Source organism: Artemia sp. Qi Xiang Cuo, unplaced genomic scaffold, assembly GCF_049724085.1.
Source record: "Artemia sp. Qi Xiang Cuo unplaced genomic scaffold, ASM4972408v1 HiC_scaffold_32, whole genome shotgun sequence".
Classification (NCBI taxonomy): Eukaryota; Metazoa; Arthropoda; class Branchiopoda; order Anostraca; family Artemiidae; genus Artemia; species Artemia sp. Qi Xiang Cuo.
The window spans coordinates 2,013,259-2,024,927 of record NW_028297441.1 but is presented as its reverse complement, the minus strand read 5'-3'; the positions used below and the strand labels follow the sequence as shown (position 1 = coordinate 2,024,927).

The following is an 11,669-nucleotide window of genomic DNA, read 5'->3' as shown; positions in this document are numbered from 1 at the left end:
TATTTCTAATCTTTGAGGAGCTGAAACCTGATTCTCCAGGGCTCAAACCCCCCCCCCCCCTCTTCTAAAAAAATATTATCAATACTTTTTATGAACTTATGATCCTGCTTGGGCGTACCCCTTTTCACCAAAAAGAGATTTTTAACTCTATTTTATTCCAAAACTAATGAAATATGAAACCTGGAACTCCATTCAACCTCTCCCCCTCAGAAAAATAGCAATATTTTATTCTAAGACTTATGGGAGCTGATCTCTGGCCTTCTATTGCCCAATCCCCCCTCGAAACAAAACAGTGTACATGATATTTTATTCCAAAAATTATTCGGGCTGAACCTTCTTCCTTCATGGCCCAGTGCATTCCTCCAAAAAAAGATTATTGATGAAATTTAGTTCCAAACCATATGGGAGCTGACCCCTAGTCCTCGATAGCTCAATAAATCCCATCCCCCTAAAAACAAGTCTAACCTTAGAGGAACCCCTTGACCTTAATTAACAAAATATTAAAATATTGTTTTCCAAAAGTTATGGGAGCTGACCTAGAAACCACTATAGTCCGACCCTCCAACATTTATTAATGATGTTTTTTTCACTGATCAATGGGAGCTGAATCCTTGCCTTCTAACCAAAAAAAGCTTAATCCAAAGATTTGTGAAGGATATTTTATTCAGAAATTGTGGCCCTCCATGGTCCAACCTTCCCCCACACAAAAAATAAAAATATTAACGATATTCTATTCCAAAACTTATGTAACTCCCTAGGGCTGACCCCACTTCCCCCAAAAAATTTATTAATAACAATATTTTATTTCCGAAATTGTGAGATCCAATCCCTGGCTCTCCAAGGCTCGAATCCCGTCCCTCTAAGACTATTAAAAGAAATGACCCTTGGCCTTCCTTAGACCAACCCAAGGCCTGACTTTGAAATACCGGTAGAAAATAACAAACTTGATTCTTTTTTCCTTATTTTTATTGGTAATATTTTCTCAGTAGCTACTTAGTTATGCATAGATAGAAAGGAATTTTTCCATGAGAGATTTATCTGGGGGAGCTTTCTGGAAAAATTTGCATAGATAATTATTTAAGACGTGGGATCTATAACTATTTGTGTCTTAAAGAGCGCTAGAAGGACCTGAAAAAATTAAACTGTATATCTTATGTATGATAATAATAATTGCTAAGAGTTCATCAGTTCGAGATTTTCTTATTCTCTCACACAACAGCCATACTTGAAAAGAGGTTATAACACTTAACCTCTATATTTTTGGCAAATAGTATTAACTTAATTTTGGTGATATAGAAATAAATTGAATATGGGTAAAATTCAAGTTATTCTCTCCCTTCCAAACAAAAATTTAAAGAATCATAGTTACGAGCACTTATGTTATATTTACTGAATCTTTTTTTCTAGTTTCATTGAATCACTGTAAATTATTGAATTTTTTCCGTTCCTAACATGGAGGTTTGTTTGATCCAGCATCAACCATAAATATCAATTGTTCTTCTCTTTTGTTCCACTTTGTTCCTGTTTGGTTGTCTTACTTGAGCCAAGGGTGTCACTATGGTTGGCACCGCAAATGGAGACACAGAGACACACAAAAACAAACAAAAAGACAGAAGAACAGGCGGTCAGACATATAGGAATGCAGAGAGGGACGAAGGTATACATACACATAAATAAAGACAAAAAGGCATTGACTGATAGAAAAAAAAGTTAGAGAGAAAAAGAGCAAACGAGAGAGAGAGAGAGACAGAGCAAGAGAGAGAGAGAAAAGGAGAGAGAGAGATACAGAAATAAAGAGAGACAGACAGACAGACATAAACACACATAGACACACGCAAAAACAAACGCAAACGAATACACATACACATAGAAAGAAAGACACACTAAGAGTCAGACACGGAGACTCACTTAGACAGACAAAGAGACTGTCAGACAAACAGACACAGAAAGGAAAAGAGACACATACACACACAACAAACACAGATAGACTCCCAAGTAAACATACAGATAGTCACTCACACATAAAAAGAGACAAACAGACGGCCAAGCACACTGGCACACAAAGATACAGACCTACACACACATATTCACTATCACAAAGAGAGAGAGAGAGAGAGAGACTAACACTTGCCTATACAATACACAAAGATAAACTTTCAGAGACAGCCATACATGCATTCACATAAACACAAAAAGACAGAGAAACAGACAGACAAACATAAGGTCAGACACAAAGGCAAACAGAGACAGAGATTCGGACACATACACAAACACAGAGCGACATGCACACAAAGACCCACTGACACACACCCATACACAGAGAGACACAGAGGCAGAAAGACAGACACCTTGTCAGACAAAAAGGGGCTCAGACAGAGAAGGACAAACACACAGACACACACACACAAACAAACAGAGACAAACACGCACAGACAGAAAGACACAAACGCATATACAGAGTCAGACATGAAGACAGACAAACATATGGTCAGACACACAGGCACACATAGACTGACACACAGACAAACACGGATAGAGCGAGAGACAAAATAAGACACACAAAAACATAGAGACACACATAGAGACAAACAGTCACACAGTCAGACACAAATTCAAAAAGAAGGAGAGACAGACAAACAAATACAAGGGGACAGAGAGAGAGAGATAAAGAGAGAGAAAGAGAGAGAGAGAGAGAGAGAGAGAGAGAGAGAGAGAGAGAGGAGGGAGGGAGAAACACAAAAAACACAAGGGGATGCAAACGCACAGAAAAATACGCAAACACAGAGAAACACCGAGACAAAGAAAATTACAGACAAAGAGGCGGTCAGACACACAGGCACACAGAGAGAGTGAATGACACGCCAAAAAATACAAACAGAGAAAAACACTCACCGAAACACAGACACAAACACATTAAAATCCATAGAGACACACATGCACCGAAAGACGGACACATAGGCACACAGATAGAGAGAATGGCACCCAGAAAAGCACAAAGAGACGCACATGCTACAACAGACAAACAGACACGCGTACACACAAACACAAAGATACAGCCACACAGACAAACAGAAAATAAAACACACAGGCACGCAAAGAGAAAAACAGACACACACACACAAAAATATGACAGAGATAGAGAAAGAGACAGACACGCAAAAAAATCAGAGATAAATACGCGTATATACACACATACGCATTGACAAAGACAAACAGAGACAAACAAAAAGACAGAGAGAGAGAGAGAGAGAGAGAGAGAGAGAGAGAGACAGAGAGAGAGAGAGAGAGGGAGAAACACAAAAAACACAAGGGGATGCAAACGCACAGAAAAACACACAAACACAGAGAAACACCGAGACCAAGAAAATTACAGACAAAGAGGCACTAAGACGCACAGGCATACAGAGAGAGTGAACAAAACGCAAAAAACAAACAGAGACAAACACCCACCGACACACAGACGCAAGAGACACACATGCACCGACAGACAGACACATAGGCACACAGATAGAGAGAATGGCACCCAGAAAAGCACAAAGAGACGCACATGCTACAACAGACAAACAGACACGCGTACACACAAACACAAAGATACAGCCACACAGACAAACAGAAAATAAGACACAAAGGTAGGCAAGAGAACAACAGACATATACACAGACACACACAAACACAAATATGACAGAGATAGAGAAAGAGACAGACACGCAAACATAAACAGAGAGACAGAGATAGAAAAACAGATGGAGAATACAGGACGAGACAGAGAGACAGAGAGAGAGAGAGAGCAGAGAGAGAGAGAGAGAGAGAGAGAGAGAGAGAGAGAGAGACAGAGAGAGAGAGAGAGAGAGAGAGAGAGAGAGAGAGAGAGAGAGAGAGAGAGAGAGAGAGAGAGAGAGAGAGAGAGAGATAGAGAGAGAGACAGAGAGAGAGAGAGAGAGAGAGAGAGAGAGAGACAGAGAGAGATTAAAAGAGAGAGATATAAAGCAAGAGAAAGAGAAGGAGAGATAGAGAGATAAGGAGAGAGAGGGAGAGAGGTAGATAAAAAGAGACAGAAAGAGGGAGAAAGAGAAAGAGAGATAGAGAGAGACAAAAATACAGTGACAGACACGCAAAGTCAGCCAGACACAAACGCATATACAGAAAAAACAAAGATAGACACAGAGACAAACTAACAGACAATGAACACAGACAGACCAAAAGAGCGAAAGAGAGAGAGAGAGAGAGAGAGAGAGAGAGAGAGAGAGAGAGAGAGAGCGAGAGAGAGCAGACAGAGAGATAGAGAGACAGACAGACAGACAGTAGACAGACAGATAGACAGATAGACAGACGAGGTAGATAGAGAGAGAGATACAGAGATAGACAGAGAGACGACGAGCGAGAGAGATATAGAGACAAAAGAGAGATGACGATACAAAAGACACAAGACATAAGAGACAGACAGAGACACGCAAACACGCAGAGAACGACACAAACGCATACACGGAGAAAAACAAAGACAGACACACAGACAAACAAAAAGACGGTCAGAGACACTGGCACACAGAGAGATAAACAGACACACGCAAAAACACACAGACACAGACGCGCAAACAAATATACACAAAAACACGAAGAGACAGATACAGAGACATACACACAGAAGATCAGACACACAGGCTCACAAAGTGATAGAGAAACAGGCAAACATTAAAACAAACAGACACACACGCACTGACATACAGACACTAACGAATACACAGAGTAACACAGACAGACAAGCCGAATATCAGACTAAGAAGCAGATAAAGAGAGAGAGAGAGAGAGAGAGAGAGAGAGAGAGAGAGAGAGAGAGAGAGAGAGACAGAGTGAGAGAAAGAGAGAGAGAGAGAGAGAGAGAGAGACAAGAGCACTGAGACAGAGAGAGACAGACACGACATAAGAGAAAGCACAGACAACAGACACAGTATACAGACAGCAGACACATATACAGAGACACACAGAGACAAACAGAGAGACAAACAGGCAGACATATAAACGGGAGAGAGAGAGAGAGGGACAGATAGAGGGAGAGAGAGTGGGAGTGAGAGAGGGAGAGAGACAGATAGAGAGAGAGAGAAGGGGGAAGAGAGAGAGACGGAGAGAGAGAGAGAGAAGGAGAAATAGTGAGAGAGTTAGAGAAAGAGAGGCAGAGAGAAAAAGAGAAAGAGAGAGAAAGAGAGATAAAGAGAGAGAAAAATACTGTCAGAGACGATCAAAGTTAGAGAGACAAAAGCGCATACACAATAAAAAACACAGACTGACAACCAGAAAAAATAACAGACGTTTTAACACATAAGCGAAAAGGTCGAGAGAGAGAGAGAGAGAGAGAGAGAGAGAGAGAGAGAGAGAGACAGAGAGAGAGAGAGAGAGAGAGAGAGAGAGAGATAGAGAGAGAGAGAGAGAGAGAGAGAGAGAGAGAGAGAGAGAGAGAGAGAGAGAGAGAGAGAGAGAGAGAGAGAGAGAGAGAGAGAGAGAGAGAGAGAGAGAGAGAGAGAGAGAGAGAGAGAGAGAGAGAGAGAGAGAGAGAGAGAGAGAGAGAGAGAGAGAGAGAGAAAGAGAGAGGAGAAAGAGCGAGAGAGAGAGAGAGAGAGAGAAGGAGAGAGAGAGAGAGGGAACGAGAGAGAGGGAGAGATACAGATAGAGAGAGAGAGAGAGAGAAGGAGAGAGAGAGAGAGAGAGAAGGAGAAAGAGGGAGAGAGGGATAGAAAAAGAGACAGAGAGAGAAAGAGAAAGAGAGAGAAACAGAGAAGAGAGAGAAACACACTGACACAGACGCGCAAAGTTAGAGAGACACACGCGCATAAAAAAAAACAAACAAAGATTGATACAGAGACAAAATAACAGACGGTTGAACACATAAGCGAAAAGGTCGAAAGAGAGAGAGAGAGTGAGAGAGAGAGAGAGAGAGAGAGAAACAGAGAGAGAGAGAGAGAGAAACAGAGAGAGATAAAGAGAGAGAAAGGTACAGACAGATACTGAGATAGAGAAAGAGAGAGAAAGAGAAAGAGAGAGAAAGACAGACAGAGAGAGAGAGACATGGAAAGCGAGAGAGAAAGAGAGAGAGAGAGAGAGATAAGGAGAGAGAGGGAGACAGGGATAGAAAGAGAGACAGAGAGAGAAAGACAGAGAAAGAGAGATAGAGAGAGACAAAAATACAGCGAGAGACACTCAAAGTCAGCGAGACACAAACGCATTCAAAGAAAAAAACAAAGACAGACAACGAGAAAAACTAACAGACGGTTGAAGACATAGGCCAACAGGTCAAGAGAGAGAGAGTGTGTCACAGAGAGAGAGAGAGAGAGAGAGAAAAAGAGAGAGAGAGAGAGAGAGACAGAGAGAGAGAGAGAGAGAGAGAGAGACGAGAGAGAGAGAGAGAGAGACAGAGAGAGAGAGAGGGGAGAGAGAGAGGAGAGAGAAAGAGAGATAGAGGGAGAAAGAGAAAGAGGGTGAGAAGAGAGAGAGAGAGAGAGAGAGAGAGACAGACAGACAGACAGAGAGACAGAGAGAGAGAGAGAGAGACAGAGAGAGAGAGAGAAATAAACAAAGAGAGAGAGAGATAAAAAGTGAGAGAGAAAGAAAGAGAGAGAAAGGGAGAGAGAAACAAACGCTCAGACATACAGATACATACGCATACACGGACACAGTGAGAGAGAAACACCAGCACACAGACAGAGAGAGACAGATACATAAAGAAAAATACTCAAAAAAAAATACATATGTGCTGACACAAACACACGCATACACACAGATACACAAACGCACACAAATATACACAAAACCACGAAGAGACAGATACAGAGACTGACAAACAGAAGATCAGACACACAGGCACACAAAGAGATAGAGAAACAAACAAACAAAAAAACACACAGACACACTCGCACAGACATACAGACACCAACGAATACACAGAGTCACACAGACAGACAAACAGACGGTCAGACTAAGAAACAGATATAGAAAGAAAGAGAGAGAGAGAGAGAGAGAGAGAGAGAGAGAGAGAGAGAGAGAGAAAGAGTGAGAGAGACTGTAACAAAAAGAGTCAGACTGACACTGATAAAGAGAGACATACACACTGAAAAACAGACAGAGATACACACGTGCAGACACATAGACACACAAAGAAAAAAGCAAAGATATTAACACAAAAAAAGAAAGACATCGATTGATCCACAGATACACAAATACAGAGACTCAAAGATAGAAACAAAAATTTTCAGAAATAAAGGAATGCATGAAAAAAAGGAGAGAGAGAGAGAGGGGGAGATACAGGGAGGGATAAAGAGATGGAAAGAAAGAAGTATAGAGAGAGGGACACAGACAAGAAAGCAGAGTATTAACGAGGAAAGAGACACAGAGAGAGACAGAGACGAGAGCAGAAGAGAGAGAGAGAGAGAGAGAGAGAGAGAAAGAGAGAGAGAGATACACTGTAACAAAAAGAGTCATACCGACACTGATAAAGAAAGACAGACACAATGAAAAACATACAGAGATACTTTCGTACAGTCACTTATACACACACAGAGAGACAAGCAGAGACATGCGGTCCGATAAATAGGCACAAAGATATAAAGGGAGACAGACAGACGGACAAACAAACACACACATGCTCCAATAGACAAACATATGCGCAAAGACAGATAAACAGCAGTGACAACGACTCAGACCAACTATCAAAAAGTCAAACACACAAGTAAAGAGAGAGAGACACAGGCACATGCAAGAACACACAGAGAAAAACACAAACAAACAATCAAAGTTATAAACTCAAAGAAGAACAGACATCGACGCATCCACAGATAAACAATTACAGGTACTCAAAGATAGAAAAACAGATTGTCATACATAAAGGCAAACATAAAAAAAATGAGAAAGGGAGGGAGAGAGAGGGTGAGGTAGGGGGAGTGAGAGGGGAAGAGAGAGTGATAGAGAGAGAGAGAGAGGGAGGGAGAGAGAGAGAATGAGAGAGACAGGTAGAGAGAGATGGAGAGAGAGAGAGAGAGAGAGAGAGAGAGAGAGAGAGAGGAGAGAGAGAGAGATGGAGAAAGAGGGAGAGACTGAGAGAAATAGAGACTGAGAGAAAGAGAGAGAAAGAGAGAGACAAACATACAGAGACAGACACGCAAAGTCAGACAGACACACACGCATACACAGAAACAAACAAAGACAGACACAGAGACAAACTAACAGACGGTTGAACACATAAGCAGAAAGGTTGAAAGAGAGAGAGAGAGAGAGAGAGAGAGAGAGAGAGAGAGAGAGAGAGAGAGAGAGAGAGAGAGAGAGAGAGAGAGAGAGAGAGAGAGAGAGAGAGAGAGAGAGAGAGAGAGAGAGAGAGAGAGAGAGAGAGAGAGAGAGAGAGAGAGAGAGAGAGAGAGAGAGAGAGAGAGAGAGAGAGAGAGAGAGAGAGAGAGAGAGAGAGAGAGAGAGAGAGAGAGAGAGAGAGAGAGATACAGAGAGAGAGAGAGAGACAGAGAGAAAGAGAGAGAGAGAGATACAGAGACACAGAGAGAGAGAGAGAAAGAGAGACAAAAATAGAGAGAGAGAGAGAGAGAGAGAGAGAGAGAGAGAGAGAGAGAGAGAGAAAAAGAGGGAGAAAGAGAGACAGAGAGAGAGAGAGAGAGAGAGAGAGAGAGAGAGAGAGAGAGAGACAGAGACAGAGAAAGAAACAAAGAGAGGCAAATAAAAAGAGAGAGAGAGAGAGAGTGAAACAAAGAGAGACAGATAAAAAGTGAGAGATTGAGAAAGAGAGAGATGGGGGAGAGAGATACACAAACACACCGAGACACCTACGCTCAGACATACAGATACATACGCATACACGGACACAGGGAGAGAGAAACACACGCACACAGACTGAGAGAGAGAGACACATACAAACAAATAATCACAGACAAACAGACGGTCAGGCTAAGAAACAGATAGAGAGAGAGAGAGAGAGCAGAGACAAGAGAGAGAGAGAAAGATAGAGATAGAGAGATAGAGAGACAGACACAGAGAGAAAAAGAGATACAGAGAGCGAGTGCGAGACACTGACACAAAAATAGACATATTAACACATAAACAGAAAGACAGACACAAACAAACATAGAGAGAGATACGTACGAACAGACACTTATACACACACACAGAGACAAGCAGAGACATGCAGTCTAATAAATACCCACAAAGATATAGAGAGACAGACAGACAAACAACAACACACACGCTCCAACAGACAAATATATACGCATAGACAGAGACAAAACAGTGACAACGACTCTTACTAACTATCAGAAAGTCAAACAAACAAACACAGAGAGAGAGACAGGCACGTGCAAGAACTCACAGAGAAAAACACAAACAAAAAAGCAAAGATATTCACACAAGGAAAGAAAGACACCGACGCATACACAGATACACAAATACAGAGACACACAGATAGACAAAAAAATGGTCAAACATACAGGCAAACATGAACAGAAGGAGAGAGAGAGAGGGAGAGAGAAAGGGAGAGATACAGAGAGAGAGAGAGAGGTAGAGACAGAGAGAGAGAGAGAGATAAGGAGTGAGAGGGATAGAAAGAGAGGCAGAGAGAGAAAGAAAAAGAGAGAGAAAGAGAGATAAAGACAGACAAAAAGACAGACAGAGACGATCACAGTTAGCCAGACACAAGCGCATACACAAAAAAAAACACAGACAGACACAGAGAAAAACTAACAGACGGTTGAACACATAAACACACATAGCGAAAGAGAGAGAGTGTGTCACAGAGAGTGAAAGAGAGAGATAGAAAAAGAGAGAGAGAGAGAGAGAGAGAGAGAGAAAGAGAGAGAGAGAGACAGAGAGAGATAGAGAGAGAGAGAGAGAGAGAGAGAGAGAGAGAGAGAGAGAGAGAGAGAGAGAGAGAGAGAGAGAGAGAGAGAGAGAGAGAGAGAGAGATAGAGAGAGAGAGAGAGAGAGAGAGAGAGAGAGAGAGAGAGAGAGACAGACAGACACAGACAGAGAGACAGAGAGAAAGACAGAGAGAGAGAGAGAGAGAGATAGAGAGAGAGAGAAAGAGGGAGAGAGAGATAGATGAAGATAGAGAGAGAGAGAGAGATAGAGACAGAGAGAAAGAGGGAGAGATAGATAGAAAGAGGGAGAGAGAGAGCGATAGAAAGAGAGAGAAAGAGAGAGAGAGACAGACAAACACAGAGAGAGACAGGCACAGAGACAGATAGACGCATAAACATACACACAGATATACATATGCGTAGATAAACACACACGTAAGTCCTGTAACAAACAGAGACAAAAGCTCAGAAAGACAGACAGACACACAAGCACGCAGAGACAAACCCGCACCAAAAGACAGATATAAACGAATACATGGAGACACACATAGACAGATACACAGCCAGACATACAGACGGCCAGGCACTAAGGCAAACAGAGAGAGAAACAGCCACACACATAAGCACACAGAGACACAAGCTAACAAAAATATACTCAAAAACAGGAAGAGACAGACACAGAGAAAGGCAAAAAGGCCATCAGACAAACAGGTGAACAAAGAGAGAGAGAAACAGACATACACTAAATTACGCAGACACAAACGCACAGACCTGCACACACCCAATAATACACAAAAGCAAACAGACAACAAACAGACGGTCAGACTCACAGAGAGAGAAAGAGAGAGAGAGAGAGAGAGAGAGAGAGAGAGAGAGAGAGAGGTGGAGGGGGGAGAAAGAAAGAGAAAGAGAGAGAGAGAAAGAGAGAGAGAGACACACAAACAAACATTCTTATACACAGAGGCAGACGTTCAGACAGACAAACAGGCTGTCAGGCTAACAGACACTTAAATAGAGAGATAAACAAATCCACAAACACACACACAGGCACGAACAGACAGACACAAACAATTACACGGATACCTGCTGAGACAGACACACAGACTGACAAACAGACTTTCAAACATAGACACACAGATAAAGAGAGGCAGACACATACACACTAGCGCACAGAGACAGATAAAAACACACAGACAAAAATAAATAAAAACAAAGTAGCACAAGCACACAGGTAGACACATACACACTCATATACAGAAACAAAGAGAAAGACACACAGACAAACAGAGGGAGACACACACACAAACAGAGAGAGAGAGAGATGCAGACACAAAAACACAAACACACAGACACTGAGATAGAGAGACAGACACACTGACAAATCTAGCGAGATACTTACGAGAAGACACTCTGCACATAGAGACATGTGCAAAAAGCATTACAAGGGCACATAGAGACAAGTGATCTGCCACATAGGAAAAAAAACAGAGAGACGGACAAACAATAACACATACGCTCCAACAGACAAATATATACTCATACACAGAGACAAAACAGACACAACCACTCAGACAGACAAACTGAGAGTCTGACACACAGGCACAGAGAGGCAGAAAGAGAGATGCACATGCAAGAACACACAGAGACACACACATACACACATATAAAAAAACAAAAAGAGATAGAAACAGAGACAGACATACAGACGACTAGATATACAAGAAATCAGAGAGAGAGAGATTGTCAAACACACAGAGAAACCAATGAACAGACAGACAGACTTAAACACAAACACAGAGAACAGTGACACACAAATAAACAAACAAAGACACA

General features: G+C 41.9%; 1 pseudogene; it reads left to right on the top strand.

Annotated features, from left to right (window-relative positions):
• LOC148938912 (uncharacterized) overlaps positions 1–6,448 on the top strand; it is a 28,515-nt pseudogene extending 22,067 nt beyond the window's left edge.
• The last annotated feature ends 5,221 nt before the right edge of the window (positions 6,449–11,669 follow it).